At 43.1% G+C, this 27,730-nt stretch overlaps 1 protein-coding gene across 3 annotated transcripts in view; it reads right to left on the bottom strand.

Moving 5' to 3' along the window:
• Positions 1 to 27,358, bottom strand: part of TANC1 (tetratricopeptide repeat, ankyrin repeat and coiled-coil containing 1) — a 200,435-nt gene extending 173,077 nt beyond the window's left edge. For 2 of the 3 annotated variants that reach the window (XM_074967381.1, XM_074967382.1), the window contains exon 1: positions 27,112 to 27,358. The gene's annotated coding sequence lies outside the window, so the exon portion shown is untranslated. The remainder of the gene's footprint in view (positions 1 to 27,111) is intronic. The other variant, XM_074967385.1, reaches the window with a different exon arrangement.
• Between the last annotated feature and the right edge of the window lie 372 nt (positions 27,359 to 27,730).

The raw sequence follows: 27,730 nt of genomic DNA, 5'->3' as shown, positions 1-27,730 counted from the left end.
TGCCGCCGAGGAAGGAGTGCCTCCCCAAGAACGGCCGAAGTCCCTCCCCTTCTGATTTGCCGCCCCAGGCACCTGCTTCCTTAGCTGGTGCCTAGAGCCGGCCCCGGAACAGAAGATTGTTGGGAGCGGAATAGATCTGGACAAGGAGAAGAAGTCTGGAGATAAACGTGAGAAGGGAGGGACAGGCACTAGAAACAAAAGTGAAACTGTTTGAGCAGCATATTCCAGAAGACTTGAGATCTTTCTGAGCGTAACCTTCATTGATTTGAGATCTACCATACCATTCTCTCACGAGAAAGGAAAACCTATAATGGCAGCAGGCCATAAAAGAAACCCAGCTTGGGAATAAGAACCATTCAAGAAATATATATTTGCTGATGATGTTTAAAGAAAGTCACACCAGTGAACTGATGGAAGTCACTTAAGCACTTGGATTCAGAGACTGTTGAAGTGATTATCTCACTTTTAACAGCAGTAACTTCTTCTGCTGGTGTAGAAAGGATATTTTCTCTCTTTAGACTAATTCATTCCAAATTGAGAAATCGTTTGGGACCTGAAAAAGCAGAAAAGCTTGTTCTTCTTTCCCAGATTATGAACCAACAGGAAAATGAAGGTGAAGACTATTGAATTAGCTGCAGAAGCCAATATTTTAAGTTTCTCATGTTGACCTGGCCGACACAGTTGATTAAATTTTTTTTTTAATATTTCTTTTAACTATTGTAGTTAAAAACAATTTTAACAAAAACAAACCTGATTTTAAAAAACAATGTTTAACTAAATTCAAAGATTCATATGCTTGTTTTGTTAAAATATTAGGTGTTTGCTGTTGAAGAAAAAAATCCAGAATACATAACGTTGTTGTTTTAGTTAAATAAAACAATTTAAGTGTGTGTCTGGTGATGATCTCCTCCTAATACAGCATGGCAAGAAAATCCCCCAAATATTAATGATTAACCTGTTGAATTGGAGATAGTTCACCTCCCAATGACTGCATAAAAAAAAACAAAAAACCAAAAACATGAATCATAACAAACATTAATTGAAAATGGTTTGTCTGTCTTTGGTGAATGAAAGTTTTAAATTGCATATCATTCTTTTACATAAAGTAAAATGTTTTAACTATGTTTTAAGTACTAGAAATTATGCTCTAATTCTAACAAAGTTTGAAATGGCATCTTTAATCCACTTGGTGGAATTTCTTTTGCTGTTGTCACAGAACACTAGAGTTAGTTTACAGACCATCAGCTGAATGTACAGATTTATATTTTGCATATTCTCTATTCACCTCACACACCCCTACCCCATCGCCTCCTTTCATGGAAAACATCAGTTCTAAAATTTTGCATCCACTTATAGAAACAATTACTAAGAATGACTCCTATTGTTTTCCCAATTGAGATACTCGGCATCTCTCTATGAATCCCTCTTTGCGCCACAAGTTTTGCAGTGTCCATATAAAATCTTCAGAATGTCTCTCTCTCCTCCTCCTCTCCAAAGAAGTTTGAGAATCTTGGTTTGAAAGAGTCCTTCAGGTAAAAAGAAAAGGAGTACTTGTGGCACCTTAGAGACTAACCAATTTATTTGAGCATGCTCATGCTCAAATAAATTGGTTAGTCTCTAAGGTGCCACAAGTACTCCTTTTCTTTTTGCAAATACAGACTAACACGGCTGTTACTCTGAATCCTTCAGGTAAGCCATTTTATTTGCAGAAGTAGTATATTGTTGCACAAAGGTCACAAACAGAAAACAACTATTTCCAGATATAAATGTGGGTCTTAAGAACCAAGATTTCTTTTGGCCAGCTTCCTGGTAAATGTCACCTTTAGCAATGAGGTTCCACTTCTCTTTAACGGTAGTCCGGCAACATAAATCAGGCCCGCAGTCCAGGAACTCATATCACACACTCTCGGACAGTCTTTCCCTCAACTGTCTTGGTCTGCCCCAAAGTTTTTAATAGACCGGTAAAAATGCTAAGGTGGATTTCAGCCAGCCAGCCAGAGGGCAGAACACTTCCTGAGCTTGCTTCAGAACTTACCTCACACAGATACTACTCTCTCTTTCCCAGTTGCTTTCTGGGAACCCAGCAGCCACGGGTTTCCCTCTGAAAACCCTGTGGCTGATCGCAGCCTCCTGAGCCTTGTTAAATAGTTAAAATTGTATTACATGCTGTGGCTGATGGCTGAAATGCCAGACTAATATCCACTCCTGATTAGTTCTCTTACCCATTCAATCATGGTAGGTTCTTCTCACAAAAATATTAGCACAAAGGTAGGCAACAACATTTCAAAGAGGATGAAGAGCACTAGATATATGAAACATAGCATTAATTGGTCTGTGATTTACATCTAAAGCTCTGAGCAGGGAAGGTGTTATTTCCACTTTATAGAAGGGGAATAGAAACAGACATGTTTAGTGACAGCCCCCCACTCGCCCAGTTCACAAAAAGCCAACAGAGGTGGGAAGATCCTTGAGATATGTATATACTCAAAGGTGCTGGAACTAGGGGTGCAGCAGCAACTCTTGGCTTGAAGTGGTTTCTATCATATACAGGGTTTACAGTTTTGTTCAATAACTTTCAGCACCCCCACTATAAAAATTGTTCCAACACCACTGTCTACACTGCAATTAAACATACATGGCTGGCCCATGTCAGCTGACTCAGGCTCGAGCTACGGGGCTGTAAAACTGTAGTGTAGTTGTCTGGGCTCTGGCTGGAATCTGAGCTCTGGAACCCCACAAGGGTCCAGGTGGAGTCCAAGCCTGAATGTCTACACCACAGTTTTACAGACCAGTAACTTGAGCCCAAGCCAGTAGATATGGGTCAGTCACAGGTGTTTAAATGCAGCGTAGATATACTCTCAATCTCCTGACTCCTGCTCTCATCTTAAAGTAGCTCTTACACTAAAAGTGGTTTGCTGGTATAACTTATCCTAGTTCCCCTAGAGAAATAAGCTACAACTGCAAAAGCACTTTTATGCCATTATAATTGCATCTACATTACGATTTTTATCAGTACAGAATGTAGCAAAACACAAAAATGCCACACCCCCACCTGACACTGCTATACTACCGAGAGTTTCCAGTGTAGACCAGGCCTGAGGCAATGCTTCCCGCTCCACACCCTACAGTTCTTTATTTCCACAGGGTTTACAATAGTGTTAAAATACAAATACAAGAACATTTAAGAGACAGCCCAAGACAATACAATTTATCAGAGACCACATTTAGCCCAGGAGACCAGCAGCTGTTAGCACTTTAATCCAACAAAATAACTGTTCCTCAGTAAAAGTCAATACTGAACATTTCTTCATCAAACTACTTGCTTCCACTGATGCCTTTAGCAAATGGATTTTTTCAGAAAACCCTGAGTTAAAAAAATTCAGTCTACAATACTTGTACACTATGCCCCTTTTCCCCTCCCCCATCACTTTCAATCCAAGACTTTCAGAATTGGCGATTGTTAAAACGTTTAAACAGCCAGAACTTCGTCCTATTTTAATATGCCTTCCATGCTATACTTTAACCATATCATCCTTTACCAAAAAAGGTATGAGCCAAATCTGTGTATTTTCCCCTTCCCTCAAGCCAGCTAAATATAAGTTACTTTAACACTATATAAATACACTAAAAACTAATATAGAACAGAAAATTTCTCTCTCCCCTCCCTGAATTGGTCTGTACTTTGCTACCCTTATGACTGTAGCTTTAAAATCATATTCTCTCCAATCTGAGTTTAAAGTAGCTAGCCTGAATTGCAATAACCAAATTCGGAGTTTTAGTTTCCTTTGTATAATTTTATTTGTTGGCCCTCTGCTCTATTTTTGATGTAGCACTATGCAGCTTCCCTGGCGAATACTGAGGCAAAGCAATCATTCAGGCTCTTAAGAATATTATTCAATCACTACAGCCCACTCATTGCCTTTAGTAACCCACTGTCTCCTAACTACCTTTTTATATTAATAGACTTTCTTGTGATTTATTACTGCATCAAATACTCTACCACATTGAACATGTTAATACTTCTTAAATCTGCATAATTATTAAACATCTTCACATATGATAAAGTTTTGATTACTCCTATTAGATAAAAATACTATAGGGCTGAATTACTTGGATGAATAAAAATGTAATGACACATACTACCTTCACACACAATGTTAATTTTCCCTTACGATTTAGACACTCAATTATTCTTAAAAATCAGATACCCTACCAAAGTTTACAAAGTTAGAGGCCTTTAGATGTTAGCTTATATATTTTTTGTGATCAAACTTCAGAAAAATAACTCTCTCTCCACCTACCTTCCCCACTCCAGATGCCACTGTAATTTAGCTCTGTCTTTTCCATTACCTTATACCACTTATTCATTGTCTTTCTACGAGTAGGCAAGTATAAGATTCTGATATAAGCAATATTTTTATATATACTTTGTATCTGAATTTTCATTTAATATTCTATAAGTATTTGGACAAGGAGTCCAAATCCTACTCCTGTTACTAGCTCATTCTCAAACGTCTGATCATCTAGCACACTCCCACGTGCAGTGTAGATTTACCCTAAAGAACATGTATGAGAAATTTCAAGAGAAAAGCAGCAGCTTTATTTTTATTTTTTTGAGGTTGTTGATGGGGATCCAAAAATAAATAAATAAAAGCACATTGATTTATAACAGAAAGCTAGCTACTATCTCACCTATGGAGTCACTATCATGGCTTCATAATTAACGGCTTTTCTACATGCCCACTCTCTCACAAATATTCCATTTCACCGACTAGCAAATCCTCCCTCACAAAAGTGCTGCGCTTCCTCCTGGATTTCGCTAGCTTCTCAAGCTCTACTACTTTAAACTCCTCTCCATTCCTAAATCATTACAAGCAATTTGTAAATAACTGATTTTACTTTGGAAAGAAGGCATATGCTGAATATCCCTCTTGGTCTTGCTATTGGTGGCAAAAGAGCACTTAACACAATCAAATATCTTTAGAACTGAAGGTTCAGGGGCACCCCATCTGTCCTATATTTAAAAAGCGACATCCCCTTTTCCCCCCCATGCCCAGTATCCAAATAAGCAGCATTGGATTAGGTAAAAATATGTTTTCAAGCAATGATCAAACGATCATACAACTTTTGGAAGTCTCCTAGACTAGTGTGGCTGGCCCACTACATTTTTATACTGTTTTTGTTTAAATAGAAAAACTATAGCCAGAACTCATACAGAAACAATGGAAAGTTTGGCATCAGAAGACTCTCCTGCTCTAACTCCCTTCATTTCAACAGTTTGAGAGATTTCCCAAGTCTAAAAATACCAGCAGAAGCCAGCAAGTAACAGAACTACTTTAAGTACTATAGGGTCATGAGAAATATTTGTAACACATTTCAGTCAAGCTTTAAAATGTCCCATAAGATAACGAGGCAGAGCTACTGATAGTCTAGTTAAGGCACAGCCATAGAACTCCAAAGCATTTGGGCAAAATCCTAGCCTCACTGAAGTCAGTGACAACTCCCACTGACTTCAACGGGACCAGCATTTCATTCCTTATGTGTAGTCAGTTTCATAGCTTCCCCTGTATAGTTAAATCAAGAGAGAAGAGAAAAACATTTTAAAATAAAAAAAAATCCATAACTGGCCAAGGCAGTCAGGGGTAACCTTAGTACCTGAAATTCACTTTTTGAAATTGATTAGACATCAAGTTGCCATAATCTTTTGATATATGATAGATAAACAGAGGACCTGTTTCTAGAGCTGTCAATCCCACATCTTTCAGGAACAAATGGGTAACTCACAAAAAGTTTTTCATTTTAAAAAATGCACCACATCATCTGATGAGCTGCACCCTTTATTCCTCATTCAATGAACAAAAACTGCTATAGACATGCAGAAAAAAAGCTCCACGCACTAAAAATCAGAAACATCTAATGCACTTCTATAACTGCATGACAGGTTGCATTCTGCCAAAACCAAAACAAACCCACTGTTGTAAAATGGGTATTAATAACTATTTGTAGTTTCCTAGGAGGTCATTTTTTCTTAAAACACATTCATAGAGTCAAATATTTACATTTTGCAGATGTTTCTCAAAATCAGACACTAAGACTGATACTTACACAGACACTAAAATTACATCCCATGCTGGAATTCTGTGTTTTTGTTCACTCAACAACCTAACCATTAACCTTGCCTATGAGCTATGCCACCTTCCCAGCACTTCACTGACACATGAAAGCCATGCCTCAATTCAATAGCAGATTGCTGACTTCAGAATTAGAAAGACAGAGGCTTCCAATATACCACTACAGCTACTGAAAGGAGAATTAGACCCTGATGCAGTATTAAACTACAGTGAAAAAGGGAAAAGATGAGGAATCCTGAGAAAAACCTGCCTCTCACTTTCATGTTAACTAGAAGAAAGCACTGCAACAGCACTTTTCCCACCAGCCTGGTTTTAGATTTGGTTTCCCAGATTTTATATATTTCTTTTATCTACCAGTAACCCAGTTTTCTACTCTGCTGTTATTTTACCCTATTGTTGACTACCCACTTTGGCGTGTGTCCACAAGGATTGCCGCCATGAGCATGATAAATATCTCCCCGTCATCAATGTCCACAGTTTCTCAGGAACTTTCAGTCCCATCCTCTGCTCAACCCCTATCAACACACAAAAACCCATCACTTGTGTGTAGCGGTGGTAGCAGTATATAGTACTACAAGTTGGTTCACGTGACTGGGATATAGGGCAGACTTGTAGTGCTAGCCTGCATCCAGAAAAAAGAGCTGCTAGTCATACAAAACACAAGGACCCCATGCTCTTTTCTTCCCATCTACCTATTTTGTTTCCTAACTGGAAGTCCTCTACCACTGCAGATAGACCTGCTCAGAATTTTCCCGCTCCTTTTGCACGCAGCATTAAATAACAGCAAGTACACACCTCTGTTTTTTTTAGGATAGCCTTCAATAAGATATAATCTCAATGTGCTGACAGCTGACCAGAGGCAGCATCAAGGTACTGGTGGATCTTTGGTGTGATGCTTCCAGGATCCACAGTTTAGGAAGCAAGAATTGAAATACCAAGCTGCATGAGGACATTTCAAATAAGGTGGCTGATCACGAAATCCATTGAATGGAATTTCAGTGCCAGGAGAAAAATCAGAGGAATTAAGATGCTCTAACTGGAAGGTCAAGTAATATAACCGCCACTCTAATAATATTCCGAGAACGTGCCTATACTATTATTAGACAGATCTCTTAGCAGTGCCCCAACTACGGACCCTGATTTCACACTGCAGAGTGGGGATGAGGGGTTGCAAGCCACTTATCGCGATTCTATGCTTTTGCATGAAGCCACTAGCTCATTTCTATATGTTGAAATTTTGGACCTCTCTTATGGAATGATGCAGGGGAATTTTCATTCAATAGTTACTCCAGTCAGACAGGTTTCTGGAAAAGGCTAACTCCCCCTCTCATCCCTGTAGCTCATTAGTCCCCTCCAGTCATTAATCTGCTCATCAGTTGACAAAAAAATTTCCATGTCATAGATGGATGGAGCTGTTCTCTTTTCCAGTCTGGGATCTTCAGCAAGTTCACATCAGCCTACTCTAACCTAAAACCATGTTAAAACCATCACCATTACTGTTTTGCTTCTCCTCTTTCCAGATCTGGAAACTGTGTCAGTCTGCCATATAAAAGTTACAACGGTGTGTGTGCACATGCGTGTGCGCGCAAGCGTGTGCGTATGCGCACTTGCCATTTTCTTGTTGAGAAGAAGGAACAGGCCGCAAATGGTGAAATGTACGAATGAAATGGAATGGAAAGGGAAAAAAGTGAGATAGAAGTTGTATTTCTGCTGTGCAATGATGCAGAAAGTAAAGGGAGAAACTTTCTCTGAGGAACACAAAAACAGTCTTATTACTTTCCAACATCCTAAAATACAAAGGGAGGGAAGGCATCCTCTGAGGGGATCACTAATGGTGAGCCAGAGGCTTCTGGATCTTCACAGGAAGTAGAACAGGAGTAGGGACGACCTGCTGTAAGACACACAAAGGAGTTTAACAGCTGGTCAGACTGGGAAATGAGGGGACAAGAGAAGGAACAGAAAATTTCTTATTGATAATTTTCTTTCCACTAGAAGCATCTCTCACAAGTCTTGACATCTGGGCTGCTCTCTACAGCTCATGGAGGCTATCACAGTTTTGGAACTGCATGGTCTGGCCACATCCCCTCAGCCTCGGCTTGCTTCCAAATAAATTATTCCCAAGATGTAAAACTTGCATATCATTAATAAATATCCCAGAGATAATGAAATACCTATGTACATTAGACTAAAGAAAACTGTCACATGGTAATGATTCCACTTAATATCTGATCTTTGACTCATGAGCCATCCAGAGTGGGTATAATTGTGGGAAATGCTACTAGCAGAAAGGAAATGATCAGTAAAAAAATTTTCCATTCTGCAGCCCAGCATCTCCCACAATTGTTGTCATCTGGGAATAGCAAGCAGTGAACAGACATGGGAAGGTTTATGGAAATGTTCACAAGGAAAAAGGTATCCCTCCCCTTCTAAAATATCTGCTCACAGGGCAAAATCATTTCCAGGCCATCACCTATAGTGCCTTCCTGCCACCAAAGGATGTCTCTGCAGAGGACAGGAAGTCCACCTTGTAATATTTGATAAAGATGATAGCATTTGACCAGGTGGCTACCTCTCTAATTTCTGCTGTGGATGCATTAGTTCTTTCTGCCCACAAGGTCTCCAGGTATCATGTGGAGCATTCCCTGACCCCTTCTGGAACTACAATCTCCAATGGTTTGTACACTTCCACAATACATAGTCTTGTATGTACACACACAACACAATTCACCTAGCAATAGAAAATGTGCAAGCTCTGAGTCCTTAGCATTTCACATGGAAGGATACACTTGAGGTAATTTTTCAGAGCACTTCTGACTTCTAAAGGTGTTCCATCTCTCCAAGGAGAGTTCATCTTCAGCATAAACAATTCCCGAGTTCTTAGCACCACCCTATCCTCGTGAAACACGCAGTGAGGTTCCTCCTTAGAGAGCACCACCCACTCTGACTCTCGCCTGGCAGATGCAATCAGAAAACCATTTTTGCTGGCTAAATAAAACATTGATGTAAGTGGTTCGAATGGATGGTTTGTTAGGCCTCTCAGTATAGTCCATTTAGGAAACACAGGTCTAATCACCAACTTGGCCAACTGGATTGCTCTGAGGAATCTGGCTACTTCAGGGTTCTCTGCCAGAGAACCCGTGGATCTTACAAACACCACATTACTAAGGGCTGACACATGACGTGCAATGGTGTTGGGTTGGAGACCTCTGTCAAAACCTTACTGGAGAAAATCCAGGATAGCTGGAATTCCTGGATTTCTAATATTTGCTTTATGTTCCTGCCACCAGCTGCGAAACTTGGTCTAGAGAGAGGAGTATGCTCTCAAGATTGATACTCTTCTCGATGACAGACTTATTCTGATGACTTTGGAGGACAGACCCAGTGTTACTACTGCTTCCTTTTCAATATTCAGCCTGTTAGATGCAACCAGTTTGGGACCAAATGAAGTAGAGGCCCTTGTGGAGGCTAGCCTGTGTCTTTGGAATACAGTGGTGGCCCCAAATTCATCTCTATCAGGTCTGAAAACCAGGATCTTCTTATCAATGTGGTTTTACCATTACCATCACCTCTTCATGTTTTATTTTCTGGACCACTTTCCCTAATAATGGAGACGAACAGAGGAGACCCTGCGGCTATCTGTGTAATAGGGTATCTGTACCCCTGGCTCTGGGGTCCACTTCCCTAGTAAAGTACTTTGGTCTCTTCGTATTCGTGTGATTCGTGAATAGGTCTTTTGAAGGCAAGCTGAAAAACTGAAATATTAACTTGCAGATTTCCTGATTCAGGCATCATTAGGAGCGGTTCTCCTTTCCACTTACTAAGCCAGTCTGCTTTCTGGTTCAGGTCTCCCTTTACGTGAACTGCCCTAAGAGAAAGGAGAGAATGCTCCATCCATTGCATGATTTTTACAGCTTCAGCATATAGCACTGGGCTTCTTGTTTTCCCATATGCGACCACGGTCGTGTTGTCTTACTGAATCAGGACATGGTTCGCTTCTAGGCTGGGCTAGAACCTTCATAGCGCCAGCTTGGCCACTCTTAATTCTATGGGGTTTATGCTGTGAGTCCTTTCTTCCAGATTCAGCAGACTTTGACTCCCTCAGGGAACTGATGGGCAGGATCCCCTGGGAGAATAACATGAGGGGGAAAGGAATCCAGGAGAGCTGGCTGTATTTTAAAGAATCCTTATTGAGGTTACAGGGACAAACCATCCAGACGTGTAGAAAGAATAGTAAATATGGCAGGCGACCAGCTTGGCTTAACAGTGAAATCCTTGCTGATCTTGAACACAAAAAAGAAGCTTACAAGAAGTGGAAGATTGGACAAATGACCAGGGAAGAGTATAAAAATATTGCTCAGGGATGCAGGAGTGAAATCAGGAAGGCCAAATCACACCTGGAGTTGCAGCTAGCAAGAGATGATAAGAGTAACAAGAAGGGTTTCTTCAGGTATGTTAGCAACAAGAAGGAAGTCAAGGAAAGTGTGGGCCCCTTACTGAATGAGGGAGGCAACCTAGTGACAGAGGATGTGGAAAAAGCTAATGTACTCAATGCTTTTTTTGCCTCTGTCTTCACGAACAAGGTCAGCTCCCAGACTACTGAACTGGGCAGCACAGCATGGGGAGGAGGTGACCAGCCCTCTGTGGAGAAAGAAGTGGCTCGCGACTATTTAGAAAAGCTGGACGAGCACAAGTCCATGGGGCCGGATGCGCTACATCCGAGAGTGCTAAAGGAGTTGGCGGATGTGATTGCAGAGCCATTGGCCATTATCTTTGAAAACTCATGGCGATCCGGGGAAGTCCCGGACGACTGGAAAAAGGCTAATGTAGTGCCCATCTTTAAAAAAGGGAAGAAGGAGGATCCTGGGAACTACAGGCCAGTCAGCCTCACCTCAGTCCCTGGAAAAATCATGGAGCAGGTCCTCAAGGAATCCATTCTGAAGCACTTAGAGGAGAGGAAAGTGATCAGGAACAGTCAGCATGGATTCACCAAGGGCAAGTCATGCCTGACTAATCTAATTGCCTTCTATGACGAGATAACTGGCTCTGTGGATGAGGGGAAAGCGGTGGACGTGTTGTTCCTTGACTTTAGCAAAGCTTTTGACACGGTCTCCCACAGTATTCTTGCCAGCAAGTTAAAGAAGTATGGGCTGGATGAATGGACTATAAGGTGGATAGAAAGTTGGCTAGATTGTTGGGCTCAACGGGTAGTGATCAATGGCTCCATGTCTAGTTGGCAGCCGGTATCAAGTGGAGTGCCCCAAGGGTCGGTCCTGGGGCCGGTTTTGTTCAATATCTTCATAAATGATCTGGAGGATGGTGTGGATTGCACCCTCAGCAAGTCTGCAGATGATACTAAAGTGGGAGGAGAGGTAGATAAGCTGGAGGGTAGGGATAGGATACAGAGGGACCTAGACAAATTAGAGGATTGGGCCAAAAGAAATCTGATGAGGTTCAACAAGGACAAGTGCAGAGCCCTGCACCTTAGGACGGAAGAACCCCATGCACCGCTACAGTCTACAGACCGAATGGTTCGGCAGCAGTTCTGCAGAAAAGGGCCTAGGGGTTACAGTGGACGAGAAGCTGGATATGAGTCAGCAGTGTGCCCTTGTTGCCAAGAAGGCCAATGGCATTTTGGGATGTATAAGTAGGGGCATTGCCAGCAGATCGAGGGACATGATCGTTCACCTCTATTCGACATTGGTGAGGCCTCATCTGGAGTACTGTGTCCAGTTTTGGGCCCCACACTGCAAGAAGGATGTGGAAAAATTGGAAAACGTCCAGCGGAGGGCAACAAAAATGATTAGGGGACTGGAACACATGACTTATGAGGAGAGGCTGAGGGAACTGGGATTGTTTAGTCTGCAGAAGAGAAGAATGAGGGGGGATTTGATAGCTGCTTTCAACTACCTGAAAGGGGGTTCCAAAGAGGATGGCTCTAGACTGTTCTCAATGGTAGCAGATGACAGAACGAGGAGTAATGGTCTCAAGTTGCAGTGGGGGAGGTTTAGGTTGGATATTAGGAAAAACTTTTTCACTAGGAGGGTGGTGCAACACTGGAATGCGTTACCTAGGGAGGTGGTGGAATCTCCTTCCTTAGATATTTTTAAGGTCAGGCTTGACAAAGCCCTGGCTGGGATGATTTAGTTGGGGATTGGTCCTGCTTTGAGCAGGGGGTTGGACTAGATGACCTCCTGAGGTCCCTTCCAACCCTGATATTCTATGATTCTATGATTCCAGATGCCTTGAACTGTTTGGGACCCGAGGTGTGCTCTCCAGCCTGCCAGGCTGACATTGGTGAGAATCAGGGGATCCGGAAGGCATATGGGCATGCCCTTGCAGACATTACACTGGGCTGATTACCATTTTATGGAGTTGATCACTTGTGCCAGAACTCTCACTTGATCTTTCATATGTTCCAAGGAGTGGTCCCATGCCTTTAAGATGAAGCCCTGAAGGTACCTGATGTGTGACTGCAGCTATGGAGTGATCCCTGTGCATGATACTTGCAGACCTAGCTGTTGAAGGCTCACTGCAATAATGAGCAATCTTGCAGTTTCAAAACAATGCAAGAAGGTCTTGAATCTTCTGGAATCTCTCTAGAGATGGGTATGTCCCTGCTACCGAGGTGTCTATGGCCACTCCCAAATGAGCTGTTTGAGTGAACAGAATTGAGGAGCTTTTATTGACTATGATGATAAACCATGCACCTGCAGGAGATTCAAGGAGAAGGACTGTAGCTCTGTGAGCCATTACAGAGGACGGAGCTCTGACTAAGATGTCATCCAGGAAGGAGTATAGGTGGATCCCCTGTGATCTGAGTCCAATTATAATTATCATCAACATCTTTGTGAAGACCCAGGCAAACCACAGACAAGCCAAATGGGAGCTTCCAATACTGATAGTGCTTCCTGTCATAGGCAAACCTTAAAAACCTGTGATGACCAGGTCTGATAGGGATGTGGAGATATGCATCCAGTAGATCCACTGAAGTCGGAAAATCCACCTGGGACAGAGTTGACACTGTAGGGGTTAGGGTCTCCATTGGGACTTCATTTCCTTTATCCATTGGTTGAGCCTTTTGAGGTCTAGAATTGCTCAGATTCCCCCTATATGCTTCTGAACGATAAAGATGGGAGTAAAACCTGAGAACCTTTCTTCTGAGGGAACACTACTACTCACATACAGAGGAGAAAAATCTCATTTGAGATTAGGCTTGGTCTACACTACGGAGTTAAGTCGACGCAAGGCAGCTTACTTCGACCTAACTCTCTAAGCCAGTGGTCTCAAACTTTTGTACTGGTGACCCCTTTCACATAGCAAGCCTCTGAGTGTGACCCCCCTTATAAATATATAAAAAGTGTTTTTAATTTAACACCACTATAAATGCTGGAGGCAAAGCAGGGTTTGGGGTAGAGGCTGACAGCTCACGACCCCCCATGTAAAAACCTTGTGACCCCCTAACAGGTCCCGACCCCCAGTTTGAGAACCCCTGCTCTCAGCATCCACATTAAAATGTTGTAACTCGCCCACTGCACCGAATTAATAACTCCACCTCCACAAGAGGTGTAGCACTTATGTTGATGCAGTGTCAGCATTACTTATGCCGACTTTAGTGGCCTCCAGGAGGTGTCCCATAATGCCCCACCATGAAAGCTCTGTACTCCGCTGCCTGGCGGCCACTTACACAGGTACATGACCCTCCCCTTTTAAAGCCCCATGCATTTTTGAAATTCTATTTCCTGTTTGCTGGCCTTGGAGAGCTCATCTTGAAACTGCCCAGCTGACCATACTGCAGACACACTCCTGCCTGAGTACACAGGAGGTTGTGGATCTCCCGAGTCTGTGAAGAGAAGAGGCTGTGCAGGCACAGCTTTGAGAGAGCAACAGAAACATAAATATCTATGAGCAGATTGTTCGGGGCATGGGGGAGAGGGGCTACAAGAGGGACCCACAGCAGTGCTGTGTGAAAGCCAAGAACCTCTGGCAGGCACACCAGAAGGCAAGGGAGGCTAACAGTTGCTCTGGTGCGGAGTCACAGACATGCCGCTTTTACTAAGAGCTGCATGCCATCCTTGGCAGAGACACCACCACCACCAAGAGCCCTGTGGATACTTTCGGGGAGCTGGAGTCACAGGCCCCTGGAGTGAACTGTAAGGAGGTGCTGTTGGACAAGGAAGAGGTGGAGAGAAGTATGAGGAACAGCAAGCCAGGATCTATTTTGACTCCAGAGCAGTCGAGCCAGTCCCTCCAGACCAGCACGGACGAGCCTGATGCAGGGGAAGGAACCTCTGGTAAGTATACTGTTTGCTTTGATATTGCAGGAACACGTGTTCATTTGCTCTTTTTTTTATCATGCTAGAAGTGGCTCTGACTGGGGCGGTGCTTCGCGGTGGGAGAGCTGATCCCCACGCTGCAGGCCCAGTGGGAAGGACAAAAGGAGGACAGGCTGTGCAGCTGTTTCCCAGGGAGGAGCTATGTGCAGCTGCTGGAGGTAAGAGAGAGGCTGCACCGAGTGCCTGGGGGGTGGGTGGAGGGAGTGCAGGGGGCTAGAGCCATGAGGGAGTGCAGGGGTTAGGGGAGGAGGAGGTGCTGGAGGGGTTACAGGAACCCCCCCCTCCAATTCCTCCTCTCCTGGCTCCCCTTCCCCCTCTGGCAGTGTCCTCTTTTGGGGAACCTGAAACACAGTAACTGTACGCAGAGCAGAAGCCCCGAGCCCTGGTGACCCATGGGGCAGAAGCCCTGAGTCCCCCTCCACGCCCCCCTGGCTGGGCCCTGAAGTTTTTATAGCACGTTGGGGGGGGGGGGGCATCAGAAAGGAAAAAGGTTGAGAACCCCTGTGTTAAACAGCCCAGACAAAGTTATTTACCCTAAATGAAGAGTTATCACCACAAAACACTTATTTGCCTGCAGCCTTATCTCTCTGGATAAAATTACTTAATTTATTTTCTAAAATGTTTTCAAGATCTATGAGATATAAAATAGAATTTACACATCTAGGTGTCAAAATATGGAGTCTGGACACCTGATTAAGGTACACATTTGAAAATTAGGCTGTTGACAATTTCTCTTTTAAACTGCAAAGTCTTTTATTCCTCTTAATGGAAGCTTATACCGGCAAAACTAATACCATCATTATATAAAAGGCAGGCTTCTGCCCATTCTGAGATGACAATTTGACCAAAATAATCAGGACTCTAGCATGGAAAGCCATGACTGAAAAAGATTTGGGGGTCACAGTGGATAATCAGCTTAACATGAGCTCGTAGTGTAATGCTGTGGCCAGAAGACCGTATGCAATCCTTGGATGCATAAACAGAGGAATCTTAAATAGGAGTAGAGAGGTTATTTTACCTCTGTATTTAACACTGGTACGACTGCTGCTGGAATACTGTTGTCCAGCTCTGGTGCCCACAATTCAAGAAGGATATTGATAAACTGGAGAGAGTTCAGAGAAGAAGTATCTACATGGACAACAATTAAATATTTGATTAAATATAATGGGCTCTTCAATCTGAGAAAGGTTTATTGTTCTAATTATATTTTATTAAGTACCTTTTACAATAGTGAAGAGGTGGGAAGGGGCAAAATAGTCTGATTTTTTTTTAATATTCAGCCAGTAAAATTTAAATGTAGTACACTAAAGACAATTGTCTGTTTTCCTGTCCTTGTCAAGAGTAAGCATTTACCATCCAACTATACTATATTTTGTGAGAGACTTAAATATCCACCTCAATAGTGTAACCTAAGAAGGAAAGTTCCAATATATTGTTCTTCCTAGTCCATTTACCTTCTAGCTCTCTTCACTGTAATTATTTGTATAAACTAATTTATATTGAGGTAGCATACAGCAGCCATATTATACTATGCTAAGCACTGTACAAATACTTAGAGACAGTATAAGCCCCAAAGATCTTAAAATCCAACCTCTGATCCTACAACTTTTAACTACAGAACACTACTCACATAAGTGAGCAAGTGAAGTCAGTGAAATTACTCACATTAGTAAAGCTATACATGTGCTTCAATTATTTTTCCTCTCCTGCAGGACATGAACAACATATTCATGTCCCCAATTTCAAATATAAGTGTAATGTCCAGAAACGGCTTGAGGAAAAAAACTAACATGCACATACCAGAAAATGGAATATCTGGCATGCCCACTTTTTATTTAAATTTTAGATTTGTCCAGCAACTTTCAGTGTATGATGGATAATTAACCCCATGAAATCAATGTCTGCAAGGCAGATTTTACAGAGCTTAAGCCAGAAGGGATCACTGGATAAAAATCAGTAGTACCCAACTTTATTACACAGAAAGGACATTTAGCCTAAGCACAATCTTGTGTGGGCCAAACTGATTCCACATATTATAAAAAGATTTAAAGTCACCTGTACTGATTTACATTTTAAGTTCAATTTGTTTTGTATGTATTTAGACAGATGATACTGTACATAGAAACAACCTATTTATACACTTGCGTAAACTAAAATGGTATAAACATGGCGTCAAAACGCTAATGAACTGGCCTTTAGTATACTGTAACGAAGCAGGCTGCGGGGCCTTATGAAATATTCTGGTGGGCCGTGTACAGCCCGCGAGCATAGGCTGGGCACCCCTGATGGTAGTCTGACCTCCTGTATATCACAGGCCATTACATTTGAGTACATTGAGTAGAATAACTTGGATTAGACCAAGGAATGGTCTACACTACAAAGTTGTGCTGGCATAACTATGTCAAGAAGGAGTGTAAAAAATTCAGACCCCTTAGGTTTTGCAGGCAGAACCCTCTGAAGAGTGCTTGTCAGCTTAGCTAATGACATTTAGGGAGGTGGTATAACCATGTCAGCAGAAGAACTCCTTCTGTCAGTACACACAACATCTACACTAGGGGGCTATGCTGGCATGGCTATGCCAACATAAACAGCATAGTATAGACATGACCTAAAGCATTTCAGCCCTTAGGAGTCTGAGGGTATGTCTACATTAGACCTGGATGTCTAGCTCAAGACTCTGCTCTGATTGATCTAGTGTGCTAAAAATAGAAATGTGGGAATGATGGCACAAGCAGCAGGAGGAACTAACCATCCTCAAGTACTCACCTATTGACTCAGATGGAACTGTACATGGGCAACAGAGAAACTGGCACAAATCACATCAATTTAATTCTGCTCCTGGGTAAAGCTATTAAATGAAGTAGGGGCAGGATGGATTCCTCCCTCCTCCCCCCCAAAAAGCTGCAATAGTGGGCAAAGTATGAGCAAGCATCCCCCCTTCCTACTTCCACCAACAGGAGGATGAAGAAAGAGTTTCTTCTAATTTCTGCCAGACAGAAGGATGCAGCCTTTACATTTATCATATACCTACCTGCCAGAAGCTGTTATGTAAAATGAAACTGCTGAGAAGGACCAGAGCAGAGCACCCAATTAATAAAACGAAGTCTCCCCCAAGAAGTCTCTTTCCCCTGTTTCAATCCCTATGTGCCACTCCAGCAGTAGACGGAGCTGAAAAGGCACTGCAAGGGGTCAGAGAAGAATTTCCCCAGTGTAGGCACAGCTCAGGACCATAAGCTCTACATTACCCCCCAACCCTTGCAAAGCCTAGCAGAAGGAGTGTATTGGCGCATTTCCATGGTGCAAGCTGCTATGAAGATTCTGAGCTCCTGCAACAGCCCAGAAAGAAATTGGCACAAAAAGGTGGTTTACTTTAAAGCCACCTTTGTACCCCTTCCTGTTGTGCTGTGCCTCTTGGAAGCCCTTCCCCAATTTATTTTCACTGCCCTTGTCAGGGCTCCTTCCCCACTCTGAACTCTAGGGTACAGATGTGGGGACCTGCATGAAAGACCACCTAAGCTTATTTCTACCAGCTTAGGTTAAAACTTCTCCAAGGCACAAAGTCTTTGCCCTTGAATTAGGTAAAACGCTGCCACCACCAAGTGATTTAATAAACAATCAGGGAAAGGACCACTTGGATTCTTATTTCCCCAAAATATCCCCCCAAGCCCTTATACCCCCTTTCCTGGGGAGGCTTGAGAATAAACAAGATGAGCACAGACCAGTCTTGGATTTTTAAGACCCAAAAAACCCAATCAGATTCTTAAAAACAGAACTTTATTAGAAGAACGAAAAAAAATAAGAGAACAACTCTGTAAGATCAGAATGGAAGATAATCTTACAGGCAGTCAGATTCAAAACATAGAGAATACCTATAGTCAAAACCTTAAGTTACAAAAAGACACAAAAACAGGAATACGCATTTCCTCCAGCACAGCGAATTTCACAAGCTAAAACAAAGAAAACCTAATGCATTTTCTAGCTAGATTACTTACTAACTTTACAGGAGTTGGAGGGCTTGCATCCTTGATCTGTTCCCAGCAAAGGTATCACACAGACAAACAAAAGCCTTTTCCCCCCTCTCCAGATTTGAAAGTATCTTGTCCCCAAATCGGTCATTTTGGGTCAGGTGCCAGCCAGGTTACCTGAGCTTCTTAACTCTTTACAGGTAAAAGGACTTTGCCTCTGGCCAGGAGGGATTTTATAGCACTGTATACAGAAAGATGGTTACCCTTCCCTTTATATTTATGACAGCCCCTTACACACAACTTTTAAAGCTAATTCTTTCATGTTTGCAAGGATTTTATAGAACAGGAAGTAGAAAATTACTGAGAATTTAATTTGTTATTTTATAGCGATAAAAGCTGATTAGAAATTATCAACAGTCTGAACTGTTGTGGGGTTTCTCCCCTCACCCCACCCTTACATTTCATATTTATTTTATGTTAAGTGCTGGCCAACATTTTAGAAGAGTCCAGGAACCCAGTTCTTACTAAGAAAAAACTCTCACTCTGACTTCAAAGTGAGTTTAGTCCAAGTGTGAAATGGTGCTCCAAGTATATTAATAAGAATAGAGATTCATCACAAAGATGTTTCTGGTGCAAACCACAAAAAAAGAAGCACCTCTTCAAATTTCACATTTAGAATGTTCTGTGCATATGGAGTGACTTCACAAAAACTGTCAAACTGCTTCCAATAATCCTTTTTCCACTTTAATTTAAAATAGTCAGAACACATTGGTCTTATCACTAGCACTGGCTGGGAATTTTCTGATAAACCAGGGTTTCATTGGAAAACACTGATTTCTCAAACCAGAAACGGTCACAGATATAGCGAGAGTGGATTCAACGAACTTCCAATGAACCACAGGCAGGTCTCCGACAGAACCTGGCCTGGTATCCTGCCATCTCACCTGACAGACTGCTGGGGACTGGGGTAACCCTGAAATACAGATTGCCCAGGGACAGGGTCCCCAGGTGTTCTGGATTCCAGCAGCCCAGCAAGGAACCTAAAAACCTGAGGGAACCCAACTTGAGATCAAATCAGAATAAAACCAAATTTCAAAATTTACGGCAAACTGGGAATTCCAAGTTTCAGCCAGCTCTACCTATCAATAACTTCTCCAAGCAACTTTTTTTAAAAAGTCTGAATATGTAGAAACTAGTGAAGGTCTCAAGCACCATCATTCAGATCTTAACTTCTCAGAAGTTTAGGGGTGTTCACAGTTTTGGTTCAGGCCCATCTCTTAAAAGCAAAAAAAGAAAACACACTTGCAATGAAAGAAACAAATTTATCTTATTGTAAGTGAATGAAATAGTTAAGGGCACAATTCAAAGTCTTTAGATTAGTTAGCATTGTAAAGAATTCTTCAAATGAAGCAAAATTGAAGTAATTCTGAGCCAAACTCTCAGTCTCCAGATTTTCCAGCAATTAAAGACTTTTGCCGTTTAAGTGCTAAGTCAATTTCAGAACTATTAGCTGTCAGTTTTTTAATGTATGTAATACCTATGGTTTGTTAAAACTAAATTAAGTGCATTAAATATGCTTCAGCAAAACTACTAGAAGCCAATACAACACAAGAAGTTTCAAAACTTTGCTAAAGTAATCAGGGCTCCCTATAGTTTGCCTTCAGCCATAAAACTGCAAAGTTTACATTCACACACTAAACAAACAAACTTTCTTTCAGGGCGTTTCCTATGTTACTAACAAGTTCCAGCTTCTCTCCTTTAAGATCTAAATTTAACCAAAACTAACATTTAGTCAATTTTAAAAAAAGCCCTACAACAGCAACACAAACATCCCATCTTACTGGCTACCCTGTTTTCTTCTTTGCAATTTATTACATTTATGTCCCTGTAAGAGATTCAGTAAATAGCAAAGTTACTCCATCACCACCCAATGCTGTGTTTTATATACCAGTATGTGCAGCTAGTACCGGCATTCACTTTGTTTAATTAGACATGTAAAGATGAATGAATGAACTTTGCAGAAGGAAGTCAGAGGTGCAAGTAAAACCTGAGTCACCGCTGAGTTCCAAGAGTAGATCCATTTACTTAAGCCGGGGGAGGGGAACCCTCCTTACAAGGTCTTCAGATTTTGTCATACTTTCACTTAGAATTTTTAAATGCTGATGTATTTTCCCCATACTATTAGTTTAATTCTGCTGCTTTCCATAAAAAGCCATTTTAAAGTAAATGGCTACATTCCTTATAAATCAATCATTCTCTCCCGCATTTCAAAATTGTAACTTTTAGAGATCTATCATAATGCTATACACACAATAAAGTACACTATAACAACCTGCACACATGCACGTGCACGCACACACCCCAACTTGAAGTTAAAGAAATTCACAGTGGAAGTCAGAACTACTCATTTTACCCTTTTGTGGTCTGATTATTGCAACACTAGTGTGCTCAGTGTGGAGTAAACACAAAGACACACACTATCACTGTCTCAAGGTGCTTATGATTTAACGGGCTGCAGGAGCAGGCCCTTATCACACATGAGTAGCCCCTACTCATACAAGTAATTTCTACTGACTCAACAGCAGTACTGCTGACATGATAATCAAATCTCATAGTCAAGTAGATATCACTTATTCATTTTTATGTTGTACACTTTTCTTTGGTAGATTAACACTGACAGTCTTTGTGGAAGAACTGCTTGAAAACAAACAAAAAAAAAAGATGTAAATGAAACAATGCTTGGGACTCCAGTCAGAAAGCAACATACATACCAAAGGCCCATTTCAGAACTAACATAGTTCCACTGTTGCAAGTGGGTGTAACTCCACTGACTTCAGAGTGAATCTAGGAAACGCGCAACACAGAATCAGCAGAGTTACATAATTTACCAGTTCCAGCTTTTAAAGAAACGCAAAACAGTGGAGGGGAAAGAGGGGAGACCACAAATCCACACTTTATTGTAATTTTGTATCCACTGTGGTTCTACGTAACACCAAAGATTACTAGAACTGAAAATTAGATTTAAAAAGGTCCCTATTTTCCATTTACTTTCTTATTTTCACCTATTGTTTGTATTGCAATGGGGCTTAGAAACCCCAGTCACAGACCAGGATTCCATTACGTTAGTCATTGTACAAACACAAAATGATGAGAGTCCCTGGCCTCAAGAGCTTACAGTCTTGGCTGGGATTTTCTAAGGAGCCTAAAAGGGTGTTCAATGAGAGCAGGGAGCCTAACTTTCTTCCACTCCTTTGATAAAATCCCAATTTTACATATTTGACACCACTTTGGATACAGTCACTCTCTCCCTTGCTGGAGGGAAAAAATTAATTATAAAACCTCTTATGAACACCAGCAGGGAACAACTTTTTTTTTTAAAAGGAATTTTTAATAAAGTAGTTCAGGACATTACTTAGAGAATACAAAAATCCAGTTTCTGATAAAGCAGTTAGCTGATAGCTAAAGGTTAGTTTAGGGTGTCCCTTTAATGGAATCGCCTAGTTTTCCAATGCTAGTGTTACCTCCACTTGTGTCATACTTCCAAAATACTTTAAGCATCAAGCATGTCTTTTAAAAGTTTAACAATCAAAAAGTTACCTTGTAGAAATGTAGAGCATTTAGCTAGATAAACCATATCATAATTTTATTTTATACTGGTAGTAAAAAAAATAAATAAAATAGAAAGTGCTGATGGCATACCATCAAATCAAGTTGTATAAATGTACACTAAGATAAGATGGATAAGTTTTCCAGTTTAAGATGTAAAAGTGGCAAGCAACTGTATTAGTCCAATGAAAAGGAATTTTTAAAAACAAGTTAAAAAGCCCACAATATGTGTATCATCTGATCAGTAAAAAAATCGGAAATACATTACAAGCAGATTTTTCAGGACCGGTCTCTTTATGAAGCCATTGGACAGAAAAGCAAAAGACAGGATGTTAGTTTAGGTGTTGCAATAAAATTCAAAAATGAAGAGATCAAGGGGAAAAGATGGTATTTTGTTGAATTATTGGACTCAAGGTAATCTGGGTTCTACTTTAGATTCTGCCACAGACTGTGAGACCTTGGGCAAGTCACTTAGCCAATGTCCCTTGGTTTCATCCAATGTAAATTAGGGATATCTAAAAGGGGTGCTGCGAGACTTAAGTTATTGATGTTGACAGAGCATTTTGAGATCCTTGGATGTATGTTTCAGCACCATACAACCATGAATTATATTATAACCAGGTACAAGTGTTGGAGTGTCTCCTTACAAAATTTCTCTGATTTACAGTGATAAAAGGCTCCACCAAACACGTTAAAAAACAATTGTGAAAGAGCAATAAAAACAATACAATAAAGAGTAGGCACCCTAAAGTTGCCAGTGTGACAGAATGTGTTCATTATTGTGCATATTAGGAAACTGATGCCTCTATCTACCTCCCTTCTTTAGGAGAGGGCATGAGGCGAGCTCAGAGTTTACAATCCCTTTGTACCCAGATAGTTTTTAAAATCCCCCATTTCAAAAAGAGTAGTTAAATAAAAAATGAAATGGTCACTGAGAATTATCCACTTGTTGGTGTGATTTAGTCCTTGTTTCACATCATTCCTTTTCTCCATCGACAAACTAGAGATACAGTAAGCCCCAATGACTACTTTTGGGTGCCTACAATCTGAAGCATGACAATGCCTCTTGTATCTGCACACTACTTTAAATATAAAAAATTAGACATTTGTTAGGTAAAAGGATATATATGTGTATTTTTATACCCAATTACTATAGTGTGCAGGATAAATAGCTTGCCAACCTTCATGCTAAGGCAAAAGAACTCAGAGCAATACCAAAAAAAACAAAAAAACAAAAAAAAAACCACCACCACCCCAAACAACCAATCCATCCATTATCTATTTTGTTTTTTTGGGGAGGGGTGAGGCACACTCTCGTAATTAACATTTGAACTGACTTTTCCTCCCATTTTCTAGAAGATAAAAGAAAAAACAGTGTCAGAGGCTTTGAATACCATCTTTTAGCCGAAAGAAAACCTTTAGAGAAAAATCAGGTGTTTCGAATACTACCACTGACATAAACTTTAACCTCTAGCAGTGTTAATAGGAGTCACAACAGGCCATGATCATATTCTTATAGAGATGCGAATTTGAAGAGTTGTTGATTAACATTTTGTTGCCAAGGAAAGTATTAATCCTGATAATATGAAATTCTATTAAAGAAAAAGTGAACAGTTAGTTAAGAAAACGATTCAGAGTAGCAGCCGTGTTAGTCTGTATTCGCAAAAAGAAAAGGAGTACTTGTGGCACCTCAGAGACTAACAAATTTATTTGAGCATAAGCTTTCGTGAGCTACAGCTCACTTCATCGGATGCATTCTGTGGAGATTGCTCAGATGTCTTTAAAATAATACCATCAGATCACAAAGTTGCCATGGCACCAACTACAAGACTGTGGTTGGAGAGACAAAATGTCTCTTTATACAAGCTGTTATGGGAAGCTGAGCAAGCTTGGCTATGAACCAAATATGTTTGGGCTCTAGAGTGGACATAATTTATCATCATTTGGACATTCCACTGGTTAACTAAACCAAGAAAGCTGGACAGCTCGCACATCATAGCATTCAGATAAACAAACCTCATATAAAAAGAAAAAGAGTACTTGTGGCACCTTAGAGACTAACATTTATTTGAGCATAAGCTTTCGTGAGCTACAGCTCACTTCATCGGATTCATCGGAGCTGCAGCTCACGAAAGCTTATGCTCAAATAAATGTTAGTCTCTAAGGTGCCACAAGTACTCCTTTTCTTTTTGCAGATACAGACTAACACAGCTGCTACTCTGAAACCGCATATACATTCCCCTACCTGTATGTTTACACTGATAACCTAAAGCTTATTCACATGTATTCACTTGCTTTCCTAACATAATGTAATAATGACACTATTTCCCCATCACCTATTGTCAAATCACAACAATTAGGAAATCTCTGAATAGGTTCATTTTTGGCAGTTATGTATCAGAAACCACACTGGGAGGAAATTCTGAAGGATGTAAGATACCACATTTATTTCCCTTACTTCCAGATACTTTTAAAATTAAAGCCATCGGGATATATTTAAAGACAATAGCCACCAAAATTTTTGGCTGATGTAGGAACTTTAAAAACAATTGACATGCAACGTGATTACCCAGTTTAAGACTCTTTAAATAGTCTGGATGAGTAAAGGACTCAAATACTATAAATGAGCACCTTCCTGTCACTTGCAAATTCTTTCACTCCTACCAATCATACAAGTCTTCTGTAAAAAGAAATCTCAGGTTTCCCAGTAGTAAAGCAGTAGCACACTTGCTTTGCCAACCAGGATAATTAGCTTCCAAAGTAGATTACAAAAGTGCCACTTTGGCAGATGCCACATGACAGGAACAAAATCAGTATCAAAAACCTTCTTCCTAGCCCCCTCCCCACAGAAGTACACCTTTCAGCTGTGTTCTATTTCCAAGTACACTTATTCACATAAAACCCAGATTTCCCTCCATCCACCACCCATAGAGAGTTATTTCACTCTTTCTATGCCAGTTACTGACATCAGAAGTGTTAAGTCATTACAATGAGGTTACAGAAAATTATGTGAAATACATATTAAAGAAACAAATCCAATATGATTTCTATTCCTATTTGGTTGAGATTATGAGACCTGGATTATGAGGATGAGATTATGAGACCTGGATTTACAAATTCAGGCAACAAAGCCACCTTTAATATTCACCTTTTTCTTTATTAAGAGATGGTACTAACTGAAAGTCCTGCCTTCTCCCCCATGCTGCCACAAAACACTTCATACCCTCCTTTTGGGGTAGGTCAGTTTATCTTTTGACAATAGGGAAAGACAGCAGCATGTCACATGGCATGGTGGCATATGCCCAGTCTTTCTATGTGGCTGCAGTTGCTGTACATACTTGATGAAACAAATGCAAGGCAATTTTGTAAGCTTCTTATCTACCCCTCCCTCAAATATCAATTAAAAACAGAGCAAACATTATCAGACCAAGATTTCTTGATTTCAGAGTCGTTCCCAGGCTAAGCAGAAAGTAGATTTTATTTGTTCTCCTGGAAACATCAGAAAAATCCTGAACTAAAAGATAGGGGTAAGCCATGTCCTTGTGAGTAAAATCCATGGACACGATGATTCTATAAAAACTGCACAAATAGGAGCTTTCAGTTTGGAAAGGGACAAGGCTTCTTAACATCACTGTTCCCTCATTGCACCAGATACCAGTCCAAGCTACAACCAACACCAGCTTTTTTGCCCCCCATCCCAACAATGCCTGAGCAAAGGCAAGGCTGTTTCCATCAATGGCCCTCCTTTTCCCTTTCCCATATCCCACCTATGCCAAAATGCCAGGCAGAGCTCAGCTCCCCAACCCCCAAATTCTGCCCAGGTGTCAGCCCCAACTCTCCCCTTCCCCCCTCTGTCCCCCTGCCAAAAAACAAACAAACAGGGTAAAGGTACCAGCCCCAGCCCGGCTTCCCACCAGTACTACGTCCAGAGGTCTGCCCCAACCTATCCTCTGCCACGAAACTTTGTCCATGTGTCTGCCCCCCATATACTATGTCCACCCTCCAGTATGAGGCCAGGCCCATACAGTGTCCACATGCCAACTCCAGCCCAGCCTGGCCCATCCCAAGTGCAGGGGCCAGCCACTGCCCTCACCCACCCTCTTCCTTCCAATACCATGCCCAGGTGACAGCCCCAGCCCACCCCCCATACCGTGCCCAGGCTCCCCAGACCACTCACCTATATCGTACCCAGACGCCAGCCCCAGTCCCCCAGTGCCAGTGTACAGGCACCAGCCCCAGCCCCCCCCGGCGCGTGCCCAGGCGCCAGCCCCAGCCCCCCCCCCGGCCCGTGCCCAGGCGCCAGCCCCAGCCCCAGCCCCCCCCCCGGCCCGTGCCCAGGCGCCAGCCCCAGCCCCAGCCCCCCCCCCGGCCCGTGCCCAGGCGCCAGCCCCAGCCCCAGCCCCAGCCCCCCCCCGGCCCGTGCCCAGGCGCCAGCCCCAGCCCCAGCCCCCCCCCCGGCCCGTGCCCAGGCGCCAGCCCCAGCCCCAGCCCCCCCCCCGGCCCGTGCCCAGGCGCCAGCCAGCCCCAGCCCCCCCCCGGCCCGTGCCCAGGCGCCAGCCCCAGCCCCCCCCCCCCCCCGGCCCGTGCCCAGGCGCCAGCCCCAGCCCCCCCCCCCCCCGGCCCGTGCCCAGGCGCCAGCCCCAGCCCCCCCCCCCCCGGCCCGTGCCCAGGCGCCAGCCCCAGCCCCCCCCCGGCCCGTGCCCAGGCGCCAGCCCCAGCCCCCCCCCCGGCCCGTGCCCAGGCGCCAGCCCCAGCCCCCCCCCCCGGCCTGTGCCCAGCGTTGCCGCTCAGCAGAGTCAGAGCTTAGCGCCTCCACCCGCAAGTTACCTGTTAGCAGAGCGCCCTGCTGTTAAGCGCCAGGAGCCCCCTCAGGTTTCCTCCTCCCCCGCCCAGTCCGGGGCCCCAGGCGCGGAGCCGCGGCGGGGCAGGAAGCGGCGGAGCCGGGCTCCCAGGGGCAGAGACTTGCCCATGCACATTCCCAGCCTGAAACTTTCACACACACTTTCCAGCCCCACCCAGCCCCGGCAAACCCTCCGCGGCGAGGGGCACCGCTCGAGCGGCGGCGAGGGCACTTACCTCCCTTCCCCGCGGGGGCCGCCTCCTCAGCCCCTCTGACCCCTCGGGCGCCTCTGCCTGGCCCTCGGTGTGTCCCGAGCGGGGCTCCTCCGCAGGCAGCCAGCGGGATGAGCTCATTGGAGGCAGGCGGCAACAACAACCGCCGCCTTACGCAGTCTCCCTACGGCCGCCTCCCTCCTCCGAACGGACAGACTCCTGGTGGGGGTGGGGAGAGAGCTCCTGAATAGCACCCAGCTTACGCCAAGTACGCCCGATGCTCTGCCTTGCAGCCTCCCACCTCCGGTCCGGGGCTGGGCCCGTGAGATCCCTGAGCAGCTCCTCATCCCCTCTGCGGGGCTGCGTCTACAAGCAGAGCCCTGCCCTCAGGGTCCAAAGTTACTACTGCTTGGAAAGAGGCAACTCATAAGGGAGCGATTAGCAGCGCTAGTGGGAGGAGAGGGGGACTCAGCCAGGCTGGTTTTGCTGCAACGAGGGTCCCAGCTAGGGTTTGCCTTGCCCGTTCTCCTATCCTTAACATCAGCAATGCAAAGCCAAATGCAAATTTAAAATGAATAAGGCCAGCCGATGGGGTCACCCGGGGAAAAAATCATTTGCATCCGGACTTGTGGGTTGCCTGCTG

This window comes from Natator depressus, chromosome 11, assembly GCF_965152275.1.
Source record: "Natator depressus isolate rNatDep1 chromosome 11, rNatDep2.hap1, whole genome shotgun sequence".
In the NCBI taxonomy this organism is placed as follows: domain Eukaryota; kingdom Metazoa; phylum Chordata; order Testudines; family Cheloniidae; genus Natator; species Natator depressus.
This window is presented reverse-complemented; position numbering and strand designations above follow the sequence as displayed.